The following is a 22,541-nucleotide window of genomic DNA, read 5'->3' as shown; positions in this document are numbered from 1 at the left end:
GTTTAGGGTGCTAGTACCTTCCCTTTGCACAACCAACCCCCAGACCGTTATCTTTGTTTTTATTAGTTTTATTTTAAAACTTCTTTGGGTTTTGTTCGTTCTTTTTCCCTTTCCTTTGGAAATAATAAAACAGAGATGGTGACTATTTCTTTGTGAGTTAAGTTAATAAAGAACTTAATCTCAAAATATTTACCATTATAATATCTTTGCCAAATTCCTATCAAAATGTTTTCCATCGACATGATTAACTTCAGCCATGAAGTAACTTTGGCGAGCTTCTATATTTTCAAGTATCCTACCAGGGATCCATATAGAGAGCCTTTGATGGAGAGTTGAAGGTATTGTTCCAATTCCATGAATCTATTCTCGTCCTAACAGCTTATTACACGTCGCCTTGAATGATATTACCATAAAGGGGGTTGACCTTGTTAATGTGCCAACTAAAAGATCAACTTCGATCACACCCAAGATAGAATTGTCTTTTCCTTATAATTAGATAACATCATACTACATGGGCGTAAGTCTGTGTTAGACTTTCCAATTGTTTTTAACAAGGAATGAGGCATCATATTTACTGATGCTCCTCATTCAACAAATACTTTGTTAATGCCAATGTTCTCCACTTTTTCCTGTTTAAACAAAGTCTTAAGATGATTCATCATACCTGCATCAGGATTTTCAAACATGGCATGTTTCTCTTCATCAACATAATTGTTCATTGCATAGTAACATACTGACTTTTAATGCGTTGCTTCTCTTGTTAAATAGTCATCTTTTGGCTCAGAGACTTCAGAGACACAATCAAATTCTACAAGTAAGACTGACACGATGTCGTAAGTGATTTTTTTTGGTGATTTCCAAAAAAAAACCTGGGAGCCTTGGTTTTTGTATGGAACACCCATTTTGTCAAAGGTGAAACAGGGTACTGACCGACCCTGCCTATTCTTCCTTGGATCCGAGAGTTTTCCAAATTTGAGGCTTTTAGCAGCCTCTTCATCAAACACAACACTACATCTTAGGCATAATATGACCTTGGATTCATTCAATTTTCATCAATTCAGGAAGTTAATGACTTCCTATTCCGATTTAGAGAACACCCTATTCATGTTTTCTTCAGCGTCTTCCACAATGATCTACTCAACTTCCATGCCAAGCCTTTAGTAGCTTTGACCATCTGGGTTTTGACAGGCTCAGCAAAAAATGTCTCTTTGACTTGGAGAGGATCAGAGTCTACTTGCATCGTAGCCATGGGTTTCTCCCTAAACTATAACCTTCCTTCTTTGAGCGTATTATGTCGTAAGTCCCTGGAAATCACACATTGAGAACTTTTATGACCCAAGAAATTATGGTACTTATAAAAAACTATCATTTTATCTGCTCTAATGGAGGAGTCTTTAGGCCTTGAGGAACTATAATCTGCTCATCAGTGACTAACAAATCAAAAAGTTTGTCACACTTTATTATATTAAACATATACGTCTTTGTAACGAACTGTTCATTCTTAATAGGTTCGACGAGAATTTCCCCATTCGAAGGTTTCAAAAGATTACAAACATATGGGGATCTAGGCTTTACTTCTACCACATGTACCTCACTTTATTAGACATGTTCATAAACTATATCAGACTCTAAATAGTCATCTACTTCTATGTAAGCAACTTCCTCTTTTTATCTATACTTATTTGATCTGATCTTTTCAGCTTTCAATCGCTCGACTTGGTGAACTCTCTCTGCCAATTGGGCCATGTCATTTAGATATTAATTTTCTAACTTCTTCCTAATGCAATATTCTAAACCCCATGCCTCCATTTAGACCAACTCATGTTCAAGGACTTGAGTAAAGCATTATGTCTTCAAAAGTCTAAACGTGTTCAAGTAGTCATCAATTCACTCGAGTACTTTGCACCTAACACTGACCAGTTCCTTAATTTTTTACTGACCCATGCAAAATTGTTCATGGAACACCCTCTCCAGTTGACTCTAATTGCATATGGAGTGTGGAGGAAGTGTTATAAACCATGTGAAGGCGTTTTTAGTCAGAGAATTTGGAAAATATTTCATTCTCAAATTCTCATTTTCGCCAAATCCCCTACCTCATTCAGATAATGAACCACATGTTTAACATGTCAACTCTCTAGTGTCGCCTACAAACTTTGTAAATTTAGGGATCTTTCAGCCCCTTGGGAGTTCAGTCTGCATTACGTACACTGACAGTGAAGGGACAAAATTTGGTCTATGGAGACCTATATTAAAACCATTTTGGGCAAGAATAGTTTCGACCATTTGGGCCAAGTTATTTTTCCTTCCAAAGTTATTTTGTTGGACACTCCTATATAATTAATTCTTATTTTGGTTTCCATTGACTAAAACTACTTCTGGATCATTCTGCCCCACGTTGTCTCCGAGCTCTACTTGTGCAGGAGCCACGACTGGTTGGGGAACATCTTGTTGCAAACCTTAATTCATGGAGGTTCCTATATTGTTTGATACTCCTAAGTTTTGCACAGGTCTAACATTTTGGACCTGAGGAATCTGGTGATTAGGTACTTGAGGAGCACTAAAGAAATCATCAATTTGACCCATTTGATTTGCCAATATCTAGTAAATTTGGTTAGTGTTATGGATCAAAGGGTTGAGTAATAACGCCATTAACTATTGATTGGGTTGGTTGTTCTCCTAGGCTTTAAGTATTATTCAAGGGGTCTGGTGGAGGAACATTCCAAGTGGGTGGGCATAAAATTTCTGGAAGTACTTTACCATTCCTTAAATGCATACACACATGACCATTGGGAATAACTCATATAGAAAACCAAAAACCAAAAATCCCAACCAACTATAGTTTTCTAATAAAACTTTTCTAAAAACATTTCACACAAAGGACCCACTAGGAGTGCCAATTTGTTTACTATAATTTTTGGTAAACAAGTGCTAGTCTTAAAAATGGTTACTTGTAGGATCGACTAGTGAATCCTAGGACATATAGTTCATAAATTCTACAAGTGGTTTTTGAATGTTCATAAGTTTGACAAATAAATTGTAAATTAAGTAAAGTTACCGACTGGGTTGGATACAAGAACTAGAGTAAAATAAATGTAAAGACAATGAAAGAAAAGTATATGTTCAAGAAATGGTGCAAATGGTTTCAATTAAAAGAATAAACTATGGTGTACAAGATCATACATTTCCTCACAAACTTGTTTCTCTCTTTAACGCGGGTACTTTAAGTTCTAAAAAGTTTTTGTATATGATTTGTCACACCTTACTCCCTGGATAGAGACTATCTATATATACTAGTGAAAATGTATCTATTTTCGACAACTGTGGTCGCATGCTCAACACATATTCTTCTACGTGGTCTTGGGGCCGATGGCTGACTCCAACGTGTCTTCAACATCCAGATATCTTTAAATGGAAGTGAATTGATCTTATCCTTTTGTAAGTGGTCGTAGTCGAAGTATTAGCCATCTTCCAACATTTTCCAAAATATGCTAAGTCCCACAATTGTGAAAACAAGGATGTCGAAGTTGACCAAACATTGGTCGAACAAAATATCACTAAGTAACTTTAAACCTAGCTATATCTCTTCTCGACATTAACATGTCTTCATCTAACTAGATATGTTGAAAATATTGGCTAATAGTGTGTCATTAATCTTCTTCTGAGGTCTCTGATGAAGTAGCTTATCGTCTCTCTTACTCATCACAACTTCTTGAGATACATTCTTTCCTTCGTCCTTCTGATTTAATTTGATAGCATCTTTCATATGTTTGACCTTCACCTCTTTATTATTCTTTGTAGAAATTAACATCAGAGTTGGGTTGGGAGCATTAAGCTACTCGTTGTCTAGCAAATTAATATCTCTGATATTTTGGTTTTTCCTCTTAATTCTTTTCTTTAATTCACTATCCTTCTTGTTTTCCATAGGGACCTGGAGGCCACCTTAATATCCATACCTGTGTGATGCGAACAACTATCTTTATCTTGCATATAAGAGGAATCTCGAATCAGGTGATTCTCACTGCTAACCTTGTACTTAGTAGAATAGGTTTGAGAAACCTTTTGATTTTTCATCTCTCTATTTATCTGGTTGTCTTGAAGTTTTTTATCTTTTATGAGATTTGTATATGGAATAATGATACTTTTACTATCATGGTTGTTCTTATTGGTTGGGTTAATAGTATGATAATTGATTAACTGGTTAGTGGATAGATGACATCCCCTGTTGGAATGTCTTTATTTTCAAAGATAAAGGCATTCCTAGAATTTCAAATCCAATCAATAACACTGATGGTAATAGATAAAGAATGTTTATACATTCTTGGAATATTGTCCTTTAGCCAATCATAAAAGTCATAGTGAGATGAATTATGGAATTTAAGGTTAAGTTGGGATCCAAACCAAATGTGATTATCCCATAAGCAATCCTTCAGACAACGATCTATGGTTTCAAAACTGGTGATGCACTTATGACAAAAGGGGTCACCTAGGACACCCTTAATAGTTAGTTTATCTTTAACTAGGAGGATGTTGTTAAGAATTCTCCACAAAAGAAAGTTTTTGTCTAGAAGGAATATTGTAATTCCAGACCTTACTCCAAATCACCCTTTATAGAATAGTAACCTGATTTAGCAGAGCATATGCCATTGTTATAGTTATGAACATACATTTATAAAGTAACAATGGTCAAAACATTGTCAACTCATCAATCCACATGAAACATCAACGGTCCGCATGAAACCACATCAACCGCTATATTAGAATGTAAATACCACAACCATTTATCTTGAAATGTAGAGTTCTAGAATGTAAACACTGATAATGATAACACACTAATAATGAAAGCAATGTACGAAGTACAACACCATTCCCTAGGATGGATTACATAGTATATAAATGTCTCAAGGTTGGTTCCTTAATGTATCTTCTCTTGTGATTTGAAAATAATTTTCTTCAATAGACGCTTGTTAAAAATATATGATGTTAATTAGGAAAAACATGATGTAACATAACAATGTTAGTTGTTATTGTTATTAGAAATATTAAAATACAACAATGAGAACTACATTCATGCTTTCCTAACAACATTAAACCTTTTTTACAAGGAGGTATTGAAGAAAATAATTTTAGCAGTTCCAAGAAAACATATTACATTAAAGAGCCAACCTTGATAAAAACATTTCTCTACTCTCGCGTTCCATCATAGAGAATGGTTTTGTAGCTTGATTTCATCTCAGTTGAAAAACCAACTGAGGGGAAAAGTTTTTTATTTCACCTCAGTGGAAAATCAACCGAGAGAAATAGTGGAGAATTTTCCATTACACCGTGCATTAACTCGCTCACCATACTGAGGTCAAATCTATGTTTCAATCGATGTGAAAAAACCTATTTTTTAGTAGTGATTATAACATAGTTTCTAAATTGTTTAAGACGATTACGCAAGAGTTACCATTCCAACAAGTAACAGACCAATAAAATGAGGTCAAAACCAACATAAGAAACACCGTATAAAGGAATTTTATTAAAGAAAACTATCTAGATCATTTGGGGAACTAAATATTATAGCAATGCACGCACGTGAACGAGAAAGAGAGAAAACAAAAGTAATTTGTGTATATTGTACTTCACAATCAAATTTATTTATGATTGTATTGTTTAAAACTCGAGGACACTCAATAATTAATCAATTATGGTTATTTATACAACAATAGTTGGTATTACAAACACTAACAATTCCAAACAACCTAACTATATTACCTATTTAGATACTTGTGTAACATGTAACTTAGTTAACTTAACTATCTTGACTTGAATTACACTTCAACAAATCCTATTAATTCAAAGTCTATACACTAGTTATATTGAGCATATTTCTCATGTCTTTAAACTTTTCAATCTTGAATTTCTTGGTTAGAAAAAAATTTAGCTTATCATTTATTCGGCAATATGTTAATATAATCTTACCATTGCTTACTTGGTCTCTAAAAAAGTGAAACTTGGTTTCAATGTGTTTTCTCATTCCACAAGCTATGATATTATCTACAAGTTTAATTGTTAATTTTTTATCTACCATTATTTCCACTTATTTCTCTATCTTATATTTATCTTAATCAGTAGAGGTCACACCCACACTTCTTGACAAGCTACATTTCATGTTCAGATATACCAAACGTCACAAGAAGACAGAGCCACCAGTATAAGCTTCTTGAAGCTCCATGAAAGTGGAGAATTAAACAACTTAAACACATATCCCATTCTGCTTCTTGAAGCTCCAATCATAGTCACAAAAACAAGTCAGATGATCTCTTTAACAACTTTGGAAAATAGGATGCCATGGTCCAACATGCCATTGAGATATCTTATGGTCATCTTGAATACTTGCATATGTGAAAATTTATTTTCCTACATAATTTTTCTCATAACACCTACATTGTCACATATATCTGGTATGGAATTGCAAGTGTACCTCAAGCAAACCACCATTTTTTTGTATAGAGTATTTACAACAACCTTTCCATCTTAATATTTTCTTAAATTTGATTTTTCTTTCATAGGTGTACTTGTTAAGTTGTAGTTCAACATACTAAATCTCTTCAGGGTGTTAATGATGAACTTCTTCTAGTGAATAATCAGGATTTCCATGATTTTAGAAAAATTAAGACCAAGGAATTAACTTAGACATCCTAAGTTATTCATATGAAATTAAATGCCCGTGTTGAATTTGAGATTCTCAATCCCTTGCTTTTATTTCCTATGATGAATAGATCATCCATATATAGATAGATTATGATGATATTGACTTGATTCTCAACTTTCACATATAGTCCATGTTGAAGTGTACACTTGGAATAACAAATATGGTTTAGGAACTTATAAATCCTCTTGTTCCAAACTCTTAGAGATTGTTTAGACCATATATATTATTATTTAATTTTAAAATGCTATATTGTTCTTATTTCACAATGAATCTCTAAGATTGTTCATCATGTACTTCCTCCTTAAGGAATCCATTGAAAAAATGTAGACATTACATCTAGTTGACAAAGATTTCATTACAATAAGTTATCTACCACCACTACTAATGTGTCTAACTTACTTTGTGACATTGGTGAAAAACTTCATGTGAAGTTGAGGACATAATTTTGTAAAATGCTTTGCAATAAGCCTTGAATTATGTTTGGCAATGGAACATGTTTTGAGACAGAATAAAAAATATGTGTGATGCAGGAACGAGTTCTCCTTGTGAGATGACAAGATCTACCCGTATGGAAGAGTGAGGAGCACTTGCAAGGTTAGCACTCCGAGTCAAATTAATAAAAGTTTCAAAAATGTAGTTTGAGAGTGATAATAAAATATTACTTGTACTCAGTGCATGGTGAGGTTTATATACGTCAAATGGTGAACCCCTGCTCGAGTTTTATTTGATGTGTAATTGAATGAGCCATCCGATTATATCTAGTGGCATGGATGTTTAAGAGGTTAGGATCAAGTATCTTGCTTCTCAAGGAAGATCCCCATGTCCATCCATCATAGTTGATAAAGTTATGGATTACACCTGCATAATTAGTCCAACTGCTCTAGGCCTTTGGCCGACCCATAACAGTCTCCCCCTAAGGATTATGGTTGTCTGATTACCCTATAATGTTGTCTTGTTCTTCTCGAACGAGTCCTTGCTTTGAGGAGGTGGAATTATAATATATTGGTGAATGGGATTAGCTAGATTTGGAAACATGTGCATTAAATGCGACTTTCATCACTGAAACATTTTGGGAAATTATTTATACACGAGGCTTCAGGTCCCTAGAGTAGGGAGTGGCATTGTTGTCTAGGGTGATAAAGTAGTATTGTGATTTCGAGGTTGATCTTCCACTGTTGATTTTCTATTCTAAGCATCCATTCATTCAATTTTGTTTAGTTTCCCCTTTTGTCTTCTTATATAAGAATGGCCCCTAATGACTTCTCAACAAGTGTACCAATAATGTCGAAGTAATAAAAATATCAAATCCATAGAGACTGCCTCCAAGCAAGACCAAATGTTTGCAATATATAAAAACTAGTAAAAAGTGGGGTTTTTTTGAGTTTTAGTGTGAAAAGTAAATAAACAAGTAAACAATGTCACAAAAGCAAATGGTTGGGTTGTAGAATCCCTTATTCCTTTATTGTTGATGTTTGATGCCCTGTATGAATGATCTAATCACTATAATCTCACGAAGGACTACCAACACTGTTATAGTTGATCCCTCACAAAATAACTCACTAACCACTACTCAAAGCTTTATATCCCTAGCCTGTCAGCGTAAGTAGGGTTAGGTGATATATACAACATTAATTCTTTATGCCACTACTCAGGGTATTCTATCCCTTTCAACCAGCGTAAGTACAACAATTTCCATAGGTCCAACACATAAACTAATGGTCAGTATTCCATATGTGCCCAAAATCTGATTAAAAGAGTATCTTACATAAAAAGTATTACGAACAAGAAGCAATTCAATAAGATTATAGATCAATAGGTTCATAAAATGATCAAATCAACATAGACTCCAACAATATAGAAATAGGTTCATCATAACACAACTTAACGAAGAAGAGTTTAGCTACTCATAATACAATTGAAAATACCACAATTGATAGATAAAAATAACATAAGAAGTCCCTTGAAGTGATGGTCTTCAATGGCTTTAAATGCTCTAAAAATCTCCATTTGTGCTCTTATATTCGTGCTTCAATCTCCCAAAATTGTAACCCTTAAAAAAGTACAAAAGAGACACCTTTTAAAGCAGTCAAAACGCGTAAGAAAAGCCTAGAAAATAGACCATCGCCCACGCGATACTTTTCCATCATGCACACGATATGAATCACGCTGCATCGCGTACACGATATTTTCTATCATGCACTAGATTATTCCATAATGTAGATATTTATTTTAACTTCATTTTGCAAAAACACCCGCTTCAAAATGAGTTAGGGAACTCCAAATATGATCAATTTACTAGACAAACGTCAAGATGTAAATTATAGTGAAAACTGTCGGTTTCATCACAATTTCTTCCCACTTCTTGGCTCTTCTATGTTTCTTAGAATTCTTCATTTCATTCATACTTCTTCATATTTATCTCATCTTTTATTTGACAAACTATCATCACAACTCCAAACTAAATTTGTCGTCTGTCTTCAAGTAACTCGCCTAAAACTGCATATTTCAAACAGAAAAATGAATTGCAATAATAACGAACGAACATCACTAATTGTGTTACCTGATCATCATTCCAGTTCTAACTTCAATCAAGCAAATTTGAAAAATTTCTTCCAACACAATAAGTATGCAACCTGTCTCTCAGCTCATTAATTTTTTTCACTCGAATTGACAGGGTAATCACACAATCAGCGTACAAAAGTATTTTACCATAAGTTTATAAAATTTCTAATAAAATCAATCAAAGTCATCTAAACATACAATTTTGGAGGTATTTCAAGGTTGTAATGGGGATTATGTTAGGGTAGGATAATTTGGGATAATAGACTTAAACCTTTGGATTTAGGTACCTAGTTTTTCTTATTTTATCATATTCCTTTTCATATCAACTCTTGCTCAATTACTTTGGTACTAGATATTAACATTTTATGATCCTAACTAGCAGGAAATGCATTCATATACCAAATAACCCATCTAACAGTTATCATTAGCATCATTAACATGACAATGCATCATCACCATTCACATTCAGTTCACAACAACAATACATCATAGTAGGCAATGCAAACCATTCAACCAACATCCCAATGCAAAACAACCATAGCAGGATTAATTCATTAACCATCACTTAATATCTAACACTACCATAACTAACAACAAACCAACAAGAGAATCAAACCAACAACAAGCAACAATGCAATATTTCACAACAAACTAACTATTTTTTAATCTAACTAACTTTACACCATAAATTCATCCTAACTAACTAACATATCACAATTCACAATGCTAACTACCTAACACAATCCTAACCAACTAACTAACTGTCTAGTTGGCATAACAGAAATTCATCCCAACTAACCAACCTAATTATTTCAATCCTAACAAACTCTTCACAGAATTCCAAGTTAACAAACCACTTTAACTGAATTGGATTGGAGGATTGAAGGGCTATAAAGCCACCTTCAATCCTCATTCGAAGGGATTCCATTTTCCATTTTTTTCACCATTTCATCAATTCTTCATTGAGTTTCAGAACCCCTATCATTGTTCACACCATCCATCATTTTTTCATAATTCCAATCATTCATCATCATCTTTCATCACTCTCAAAATCAATTAAACTTCTCACTCTCTCCTTCAATCATGGAAACATTTTCACCGTTATAGAAACATTTTCACTACTATATGTCGGCACATGCATTTTATAGGTCGGCGTGTATGTTGTAGTATTAAAGTCGATAGCTTCTGTTTCATGTGCTGACTCCTCAAGTCAACACATAGGAAGCACATAGCTGTTACAGGTCGACGCATGTTGTTTACAAATCGATGCATAAGTCTTACAGAATGACTTATACGATAAATTTTTTGAAAATTCATATTTTCTCCAAGTTGTTTTCATTTCCTTTTTCCCTAAATCACCCATGCATACAAATACTTCATACATGCATCATTCTCTAGTAAGGTTTCTAGAGTAAATAAAACCTACATGAATCCAGGATTTCAGAGTATCTCATCATCTTCAATTAAATATATGCATACACACAATCAAAATACACATAATCTTTTTTTGAGTGGGTGTCATCTATATTTTGATTGATAATGTCCAATTAAGTTTTTTCTTACCGAAAATATTCGGTTGCGATCTTTAAGGGATTCAAATAAGAAAATCGGTTTGGGGTTTTCCTTCAAGTTCTTTAGAGTTTGAAGGTTTTTGATAAGATTGTGAAATTCAGATCCAATCGAGTGAAAGCCTTGACACTAGGTGTGTGGGCAAGGGAGTATCATAAAACGATAGATCGTGTTGACAAATATTGGGTTCAACAAGTGTACGCTTGGGATTAATTCATCTTCGTGAAAGCCTTGAGACAAGGAGGTCGTGCAAGGAAGTAGTAACAACAGGTGAATAGAAGCTGAATTATTGGTTACATGATCATGCGCTTGGGATTAATTCAGTCGGGTGAAAGCCTTGGGACAAGGGGTTCTGCAAGGACGTTGCAACAACAAGTGGATTGAAGCGGCATGATTAGTTACTTGATCAAGATTGATCAAGGTTTTTGGAGGCACTAGAGTAAAGAACAAACTTAGAGTTTGTGGAATTTGATTTCTCATCTCTTGTATTCATACATTTGCAAAGTAAGATTTATTATATTAATATCTCAATTCAAATTTGAATTGAGGGCATACGTATCCATAGCGAGGTCGATTAGGGAACTACCTAAAAAAAGTCCTTTTGTACTCTCTCTCTCTCTCTCTCTCTCTCTCTCTCTCTATATATATATATATATATATATATATATATATATATATATATATATATATATATATATATATATATATATATATATATATATTTCTATTAAGTGTTTGGTTTGCAAATTGTCGATTACTTTGAGATCTTGATCAACATTATTTGAATAATAATTTTTGAATCATTGGGAAATTTGTGTTGTTGTAGTAATCACATACCATTTGGTAGTGATTGGATTTCTAAGAACTACAAATACTATAGAAACATCCAAACTATGTTAATAGCACGTAAAGTGTTCGACAAATTGTTTCAACTAGTTTTTTGTGTATTGTTATCATTGGAGATAGACCTTTAATATATTAGAGTATTCAATTTAGTGTTTGAAGTGTTGTTAATCAACTTGTAGATTATTATCATACCATTGGCACTCTTACCCATATCCGTGTTTTTCAATAGAATGTTCGGTTAGACGATTTTGGATTTGAGAAATATTTTAAACTTGCTTTCGCGCCATAAAATTTTCTAAATCAAATTTTTCCAATAAAATTTTAACTTGGGATCTATTCACCCCCTCTAGATCTAGGCATGTCGTCTAACAATTGGTATCACGAGCTCTGGTTGTTTTCGGTCTTAAGATTCCACCGAACCTAAAGGGGCGTATAATAGAGCACCTAGTTTCACCGACAAAAAATATGGCTATTGGAAAGCTTGTATGCATATCCATATCAACTTCGTTGATAAGGGTGTATGGGACGTCATCCCTAATGGTCCTAATGAAATTATAATGAACAATGGTGAAGGTGTCATCGTACCAAAACTGGAAAATCAATGGAATGATAATGATAATAAGTTATGGTCTCATGATTGGAAAGCACAAAATATCCTCATATTCGCATTAGGTGTTGATGAGTATTATCGTGTCTCTCATTGTGAAACCTCCAAAGCTATGTGGGACGCATTAAATGTTTCCCATGAGGGAACTAATTATGTCAAATAAGCTAGGATCAACACATTAAACTAAGAGTTTGAACTCTTTCGTATGAAGCATGGTGAAACCATTGCCGACATGAAAAAAAGATTCACATATCTTATTAATAAATTGAATGATCTAGGAAATCGTATCTCCAATGCTATTGGTACTAACAAGGTTTTAAGATGTCTTAATAGGGAATGGCAACCCAAGGTCACCGCTGTCGAAGAGGCGAATGATCTTAAAGCACTTGATCTTACTACTTTGTTTGTTAAATTGGAAGAACATGAGCAAGAACTCACTTGCTTGGAAAAACATGAAAAAGAGTATGAAAATAAGATGAAGAAAGAGAAAGGTAAAGACAAGGAAGAGGTGAAGAAGTCTATTTCTCTAAAGACTTCTAGTTTCAAGTCCTCGAAGAATGAGCCTAGAGAGTGTGAAGAAAGGGATGACAAGGACTCTTATGATGATGATGATGTTGGGATATTTGTCAAGAGATACCAAAATGTATATTCGGAAGAACAAAGTCAAGCACTCCGAAGGAAACTTAGCCAAATTTGGAAAGGAGTCCAAGTCTTCAAAAGACGGTGAGAATAGAAAAGGTAAATTTAGAAGCTCTTGTTATAATTATGGTGAAATTGGTCACTATAGACCGGAATGTCCCATGATTAAGAAAGACAAAGAAAAAGGGCATCACAAGAATCCTAGTAAATCTAGAAGAGCTTATGTAGATTGTGAGAGTGCAAGTGATTCCTCAAGCGATGAAAGCTCCACTTTAAGTGTAGAATCGGCTCAGATTTATCTTATGGCTAATGGAAGGAAGAAGAAACAAGTAAGTCCTTCTAAACTTGAGCTTACTAGTGATTTATATTATTCTTAATTACAAAATGCCTTTGAAAATCTTCATAGAGAAGCCTTAAGTGCTTTTAACAAATTAGTTTCACATGAAAAAGTATTTTTACACTTAGAAGCTAAAGTGTTATAATTCTAAAGGAAGTTGGAATCTATTACGAGATTTATGATAGATATTCAAAGTGACAAGATCGAGGATGAAAAACCTTCTAGGTTTGGTTGTGAATCTTATCATAATTGGAAGAAAAAAAAGATAAATGCTCTTCAAGTCAAATTAGACAAAGCCTTACAACCAAATACTTCTTATGCTATTGATCCTTCTAAGTATGAAAGGTCTTTCAACCATTCATATAAGAAACATAAACTTGTTAAAAAGGATTCTAATAGAAAAGGCACATGTCATTTTAACTTGTCTTGTCTCTTTTGTTACAATAAAGGTCATACTATTGAAAAATGCAAATTTAAGAAAATTTTAGTTTCTAAATGAGCCTTTCAATGGTTGCCCAAATGCAACCTTATTTTCACTCATCCCCAAGGATACAATGAAGATTGTATACCTAGCACTTTTTGTTGATTTTAAATGATAAATGTCCTGGATCTATGAAGAGAGTATATGATCTTGTTTATGTATACTCAAGACATGTGACGTGTTACATCTCCCTATTTAGTTGACTTTATGGAAAGGAAAAAGGGTTGCGTTACGAAAAGGAATCAATTTCTAGTGTTCTTTAATTGGTAAAAGTGTATTGATTATTACTACTGTTTTCTATCCGAGAAGTTTCGGAAAAGGTATTGTTCTTAATGATGCATGTTATCTTCGACAAGACATACTCAAGTTCAGCAATTTAGGGAATGATCAACCTAAGATGAGAAAATGTGAGGAGGAGCAAGATGATTATCATAATTAAACAAGATTGCAAGTCCAAGTATTAGGATGATCATCAAAAATATTTTTGGATACATTATTAATCATACTTTCAAGTACTTTGCCAAAGAGAAAAGTGATAAGATCATTGTTGTCTAAAGGTTGCATGGCACGTGTTGCATTTATTCCAAATTTTATTCGAGAGTTTCTGGTGGAATGCATGTGCATCCTCCGTCATTTGTACGGTGTGGTAATATCTTTTCAACTTTCACTTTATAAGGAAGTTCTTTCTTTTTCTTGTTTATTTTTCAAAGGTATGTGATTTACTTTGTGTATGATATATGTTATGAGTGTTTAGTTCTGAAAATTTCAAGTGATAACCAATGTGTGTTTCATTTAAAATGATTTTAGTGACCTTATCTAAATATCTTCAAATGTATGTTATACCGTCTTTAGCTTATGCTTGCTTGGAATATTTCAAGTTTATGTCGATGATATTAGTTTTGGATCCATTCAACTTGTAGAGGAGTTTTCTAAGCTTATGCAGAGTGAGTTTGAGATGATCCTTATGGGGGAGTTGAATTACTTCCTTGGTATTCAAATCAAACAACTCAATGAAGGTTCAAGTGTGTGTTAAACCAAATATTGCAACGACTTGCTAAAGAGATTTGGCATGAAAGATGTAAAGTTTATTAACACTTCTATGACCACAAATTGAAACTTGGAAAAGAATGAAAATGGTAAGGATGTAGATGTCAAGAAATATAAAGTCCATCCTTAACCATTTCATAATAAAGGTAATATCGTTCCTTTTTTCCTTCCATTTTCCCTTTTTGTAAGTAAGCTTTTATATTTACATGTTGCTTATGTTCCAAATGGTTGATATTCTTGATGTTTGAATTAGTTCATAAATGTTCACTTCGAAAAATGTCTATTGATGTATTTCAATTATATGCTTATAGTGGCTTTGTGCTTTTCTCTCTATATGCTCTTGGTGCATTGGCTTGTCATCTATTCTTTCATGAAACTTGATTGAACATGTTATAATGTTAGAAAATTCTTGTTGTGTGTCATTATTATGATAACCTTTTTGTTTTTGGTTTGCATGGTGATAAATAGTTATCTCCTTGCTTGATCAGATGCGTGTGAAACATTTCAGGAGTACCAAAGGCATATATCATGTAATCGTGTGCAGCTTTTATAGCAACTCAAGAATTTTTTATTGCATTTATCCTTCATATTACATGTTTGTGCTATGTTATTTCGCCTTCATTGTGACAATCATGTTTTGTTATTTCCTTATATGTGTGTATTTATGTTTAGGCATTATCCTTCAATATGTATGTCATTTTATGTGAGTGATATCGTATTGATGTTCTTATCTTTGCAAACCGCCTCGGTGTGTTATTTTGGTTTATACGTGATTCAAGACACTTCTCATGATTTGCTTTGTTTATTTTTGATGTTGTCAAATGGGGGAGAAGAAAGATGAAGTTGGGATGCATATATTCAGGGGGAGTCTTTCATTTAAAACACGAACACATCATCTCAAGTTTTTCCATCATAAGAAAGGGGGAGTATGTGAGTGCAACTTCGTTTAAATGTATTTTGTATGATGTCAAAACTAGGATACTTTAGCGTTAATGTATATTGGACGGTATCCTCCGATTCTCTATGTGCACCTTAGAATTAGGAAGCATAAAATAATTTGTAAACAACTTGGAAACGGTCTTATGCATCAAAAATGCATGAAAAATAACTTTTTGTGAAAAATGCCTGAAAAATAAGTTTTTGTGAAAAATTGCATTATAGGTTGAGACATGATGTCTATAGGTTGACACATGTTATCTACATATCAACACACATTGTCTACAGGTTGACCTATAGAAACATTTTCACTTCTATAGGTCGACACATGCATTCTATAGGTCGACGCGTATGTTGTAGTATTGAAGCATGTAGCTTTTGTTTCATGTGCTGACTCCTCAGGTCGATACATAGGAAGCACATAGTTGTTATAGGCTGACACATGACCTTGAAAAGGTATATGCATTTTGTTTACATGTCGAATCATAGATCTTATAGGTTGACCTATACGATAAGCTTTTTGAAAAATTCATATTTTCTCCAAGTTATTTGCATTTCCTTTTTCCCTAAATCACCCATGCATACAAATACTTCATACATGCATAATTCTCTAGTAAGGTTTCTAGAGTGAGTAAAACCTAAATGAATCCAGGATTTTAGAGCATCTCATCATCTTCAATTCAATCTATGCATACACACAACCAAACTACACATAATCATTTTTTGATTGGGTTCCATCTAGATTAGGATTGATAATGTCCAATTAGGTTTGTTGTACTGAGAATAATGGGTTACGATCTTTGAGGGATTCAAATAAGAAAATCAGTTTTGGGTTTTCCTTCAAGATCTTTAGGGTTTGAAGGTTTTTGACAAGATTGTGTAATTCGGGTCCTATCGAGTGAAAGCCTTGACACTAGGTGTGTCGGCAAGGAAGTAGCGTGAAAAGGTAGATCGTGTTGACAAATCTTGGGTTCAACAAGTGTGTTTTGGGGATTAATTCAGTCGGATGAAAGCCTTGAGACAAGGCGGTCGTGAAAGGAAGTAGAAACAACAGGTGAATTGAAGCGGAATTGTTGGTTACATGATCATACGCTTGGGATTAATTCATATAGGTGAAAGCCTTGGGATAACGGGTGCCTTACAAGAAAGTAACAACAACAGGTGAATTAAAGCGGCATGGGTAGTTACTTGGTCAAGATTGATCAAGGTTTTTGGAGGTGCTAGCGTCAAGAACAAGCTTAGGGTTTGTGGGTTTTGATTTCTCATATCTTGTATTCATAAATTTGCAAAGTAATATTTATAATATAAATATCTCAATTCAAATTCAAATTGAGGGAAAACGTACCCATAGCATGGTCGATTAGAGAACTACTTGAACAAATCCTTGTGTACTCTCTTTCTCTCTCTCTCTCTCTCTCTCTCTCTCTCTCTCTCTCTCTCTCTCTCTCTCTCTCTCTCTCTCTCTCTCTCTCTCTCTCTCTCTCTCTCTCTATATATATATATATATATATATATATATATATATATATATATATATATATATATATATATATATATATATATATATATATATATATATATATATATATATATATATATATATATATATATATATATATATATATATATATATATATATATATATATATATACATATATATATATATACATATATATATATATATATATATACATATAAATTTTTCGATTTGAAAATTATCGATTACTTTGATCTCTTGATCAACATTGTTTGGATAATAATTTTTCAATCATTGTGAAATTTGTGTTGTTGTAGTAATCACATACCATTTGGTAGTGGTTGGATTTATAAGAACTACAAATAGTATACAAACGTCCAAACTTTTTTAATCGCATGCAAAGTGTTCGACAAATTGTTTCAACTTGTTTTTTGTGTGTTTTTATCATTAGAGATAGACCTTTACTATAGTAGAGTATTCAATTTAGTGTTTGAAGTGTTTTTAATCAACTTGTGGATTATTATCACACCATTGGCACTCTTACGCATATCTGGGTTTTTCAATAGAAAGTTCGGTTAGATGATTTTGCATCCGGGAGCTATTTTAAACTTGCTTCCGCGCCATAAAATTTTCTAAATCAAATTTTTGAATAAAATTTTAACTTGGGATCTATTCACCCCCTCTAGATCTAGGCCTATCGTCTAACAGATCCAACATCAAGCATCTCATCCATTTCTATTTCCATTTCACTTTTATCTCATCCAATTCACCATCTCATTCTATTATATTCTCATACCTTGATCCATTTTATTCATCAAATAATTTTCATAATAAATTGGATGAAAAAGATGGGGTGTACGTACTGTGAAAAACATTCTTAAGTACTTGGTTTGTCGGTCCTACCTAGCTTGTGGCCTGATACTTGACATCCATTTGAAAAACTAAACAAATAAAATGAGTCTAATCTGGTGCTCTGAGAGTGAAAAAGAGTGGTTAGGATGCAAATGTCCTTTCAACTCCTGAGTATTCTGATTGTCAGTTGTACTTAGCCAATGGTTACACGTTGTCTCCCTCTAAATACCAATGATTAAACTCGTCAAACAATTTCATAATTATAATAATCAATCAAACATATTATTTGGCCTTAGGGCTCCATCCAGATTTTTCATCATCCATCATGTAATATTTTCAATATCATCATCATCCACCTTAGTGATATATTGTCTCTTTGGACAAAATACAATCTTTCTTTAGATTCCATACATACCGTTGGGTCAATAACCAATAACTACCTTTGAACCAAGATCCTTTTTGTTCGTCTTTTATAGATAAATCGTTCCTTTTGTTTTAATTACCCTGGAAGTCCTCATATTTAGGCTAAAACCCCTTGATTTTTGGCCATACCATATATTGTTCATTCTTCGGCCATACCAGATATTGGTTCATGCCACCTTTACTCTTTGTTTCAGATATACTTACCCTATGGATTCAAACAACACCATTATGTTTTTGTTCAAACTATATCTTTCATCACTTCAGTCATACCCTTTCATTCTTGTTTGCCTTGTTAGTCCTAGTTGTTTAGGCAAACCCCCATTTCTTTTCCATCTTAGTTCTATGAACTACAAAGCTCTGATTTCTTTATTGAACTATAAGGATACGCAGGCATGATGGCCTCAATCCTCAGCAAGCACACTAATTATTATACCTTTTTTGCCGTTATCATTTGCAAGTAATCTTTAGATAGTGACACTCATTCGGACAAAGAACAATCAAAACGGTTGCCATTGAGTAAAATAAATGTAAGGGATGCTAATACCTTCCCCTTGCATAACCTACTTCCTTACCCATTTTCTCTTCCACTGGGTTTTATCAATATTTTATCTTTCCTTCGGGAATAAATAAAGTTTGATGGATACTTTGTTGTATCTTTGAGCGTGCATTGAACTTAGGTATTTTTCGCGTAGCTTTACTATAAAGATGCCCCAATCACAATATGAACAATATGGAACAGATGCAAAGTTTTATTAAAGGCCTCAAGATTCAAACATGTATGTTGCTAGATGCTTCTGCGGAAGGGACCATTAGACAAATGATTGAACCACAGGTAAAGGACCTCATTGAAAAGATGTGTAGGAATGAGTACAGTTCTAAAAGTCGGTTAAGCTCAAAATTAGTGGAAGGCCAAAAGGTATTTTAACTATTGATACTCATACTACATTATCATCTCATATTGAATTGTTTAATAAGCACCTAGTTGAAGGCTGCTTAAATAAAACTAACGTGACTGAGGTACAAGCACTTAAGTGTGACTTTTGTGGAGATGGGCATGAAAATGGAAGGTGTTCGTTGGAAGGGGTAAGTGAAGAGGCCCAATTTGAAACTTTTCAGAAAAACAACCCTTGTTCCAATACCTATAATCTGAGATGGAAGGATCGTCCAAAGTTTCGTTGGAGCAACAATAAAAACCAAAGTGGTAAACAAGTTATGCAATAAACCTAACAAGATTCCAACTTCCAAAAAAAGCATTCACAATTGGAAGAGACTTTACAAAATTTCATCAAGGCCACTCAGATTGGTTTAGAGCAGGCAAATAGGAACCATGAAATCTTGGCTAGAAATTATGATGCGTTAATCAAGAATTTGGAGACTCGGATTGGTCAATTATCTAGACAAATAGAAAGTTTACCTAGCTAAAATGGAGGATTCACCGGGAACATCGTTGATAATCCCAAGAATGAAACTTGCAAAGTTGTGGAAGCGGATTTTGGGTTGGTTACTAGAAAGGAGAAAGTAGAAAAACTTCAAGAGGACGAAATTAAGGAGAAGGTAGGTGAAAGTGAAAAGGAATAAAATAGAAATCAAGGTGACGAAGAGGAAAGATGAGTCACCCTTGATTACTTTATTGATAAAAATTCTCCTTGAAAGAGAACCAAAGATCAAATTCTGAATGAACCAACCCCACCTTTATCAGATTACCTGAAACTAACATATCCCATCATTAAGAAGAATTCGGTTCAAGAGGATAAGGCCGAAATGTTTGAGAAATTTAAAGAAATTTTAAAACAACTTCAGGTAAGTCCCTCTTTTGATAAAATTTTAGAATTAACTCCCAAGTTTGCTAAGTTTATGCAGGTATTGCTTAAAGGTGGAAAATAGAAGTTGAATAAAGAAGATGTTAACATGGCTGAAAAAGAGGAGATGATAGAAAGGGAGGAAGTTCCACCAAAGATGAATGATCCCGGAGAGTTCAAAATTACTTGCACCATTGGGGGGATGACAATCCCACAAGATTTATGTGAATTAGGATCAAACATCAATGCCATGCCGTTGAGCAAATTTAAGGAATTAGAGATAGGAGAGCTTGGACCAAGCAACATGACACTAACTTTGTCTGATTCATCTGTGGGGGGCTTGATCATAATAAAAGAAACTGACAACTTGAAGGCAAAGGAAGAGAAAATGATCAATAGACTTGTACTCAAACTTCAAATACCTCATCTGGTAAGGTTTTATCCAAAATATTTCCATTGCTCACTTTTTCTTTCTTAGAGTGTATCCATGCAATTTTATTTTATCTAGTTTGATCTATGTCCAATTAAGTTTTCTAGTTTGATTAATACACATTGAGGCAAGATTATTGTTTATAACTTTGAGCCTTTGTAGCCACCTTGTAGTATTAGGAACATCCTTTGCTATCCACTTTGAGCCTAAGCCTTTCTTTTAGTGACATAGCCTACAACTCTTAACCATTTGACTTGAAAGATTCTTTATTTTTACCCTCTCTTTGGAGTTAGATAGAATTTTGGGGACAAGCAAATGTTCAAGTTTGGGGTTGAGATGACATTTTATCATTGCATATAATTAGGAAAATAATCGATGAAAAATGAGTGACAGGTGATCCAGAACGAAGAAGAGAGACCCAAGAATGAGTGAAAAATAACCAAATATGGAAGAATGGGACTTAGTGAAAATTCTAGTGAAAAAGGATGAATTTTGATGCAGCTATTGGAATAATCACGCACGTCATCACACGTCATCGCATGCGCGATATAGTTGAAAAAGTTACATCACGTGTGTGATGCTTGTATAATGCACGCGATGGGTGTTTTTCTGGGCTTTTCATAACATGTTCTGACCCGTTCTGAGTGCTTTTAAGGGGATTTTCAGCAGTTTGGAAAGGGTTATAATTTCTTGCATTGGAAGCACGATTTTACAAAATCAAAGGGTGATTTCGAGAGCATTGGAGGTCAATCCTTCAAGGGAATTCATATGTTATTCTTATTTATTCAATTGGTATTGTAGTTTTCATTATGCGTAGCTAAAGCTCCTCTAGATTAAGTTGTGTGATGATGAACCTTATTCAATCTTGTTGGCATTATATGTTGGTTTGACTTTGTATGAATCCCTTGATTTATAATTTTATTCAATTGTTTCTTATTCTTAACGCTTTTTTTAGATACTTTGTTAATCTGAGATTGGACGCATAGGGATTACTGACCCTTAGCATATATGTTAGACCTAGGGAAACTGTTCTACTTACACTTATTGAATATGGATAGGAGACCTGAGTAGTGGCATAGGGAATTAACGTTCTATACATCATCTAACCCTACTTACGTTGGTGGATTGGGGATAGAAAGCTCTGAGTAGTGGTTAGTGAGTTATTTCATGGTGCACTGGCTATAACGGTTTTGTTAATTTATCGTGGGATTATAAGGATAATTCCATTCATACAAGGCATCATACATTAAAGAGAGAGGATAAGGGGATTCTAATGCACAACCTAACTGTCTTTATTACTTCTGTTTAAGCTCGTCATTTCTTTTCCGTTTAAAAACATGAAAACCCCATATTTATTGTCTTTCCTTTACATTGCACAATTGTTGACTTATTCGAACACAGACCTTGTGGGTTCGATCTTTTTTATTACTTTGACATTATCGGTACACTTGCCGAGAAGTCATCAAAAATAAAAAAACCAAGGTTCTTTTTATCAAAAGTAAGTATTACTTGTGCTTTTTGACATTCTTTTATTTTTTCTAATGTGTTACTTTCGCTTTGTGTGTATTGATAACTATATGAAAATTATTTGTAGTTGCAGAAGCAACCCAACAGATATTCTTGTGGATACTATATTATGAAACATATATTGGATATTGTCTCCGGAGGCATTAGTGGTTCATGGGTTAAGGTATTAACTTTATCAATATTCATGTAATTTATTTATGTTAGTTGTTAAGTTAATGTTGTTGTTGTTAGCTAGTAAAAGGTTTATGTTAAAAGGTATACGTTAAAAGGTTCATGTTGTTGTTTTTATGGAGATTGAATTTTTAATGTTGTTG

The sequence above is a fragment of the Lathyrus oleraceus genome, chromosome 6 (genome assembly GCF_024323335.1).
Source record: "Lathyrus oleraceus cultivar Zhongwan6 chromosome 6, CAAS_Psat_ZW6_1.0, whole genome shotgun sequence".
Taxonomy (NCBI): domain Eukaryota; kingdom Viridiplantae; phylum Streptophyta; class Magnoliopsida; order Fabales; family Fabaceae; genus Lathyrus; species Lathyrus oleraceus.
Note: the sequence above shows the minus strand (reverse complement) of the source record.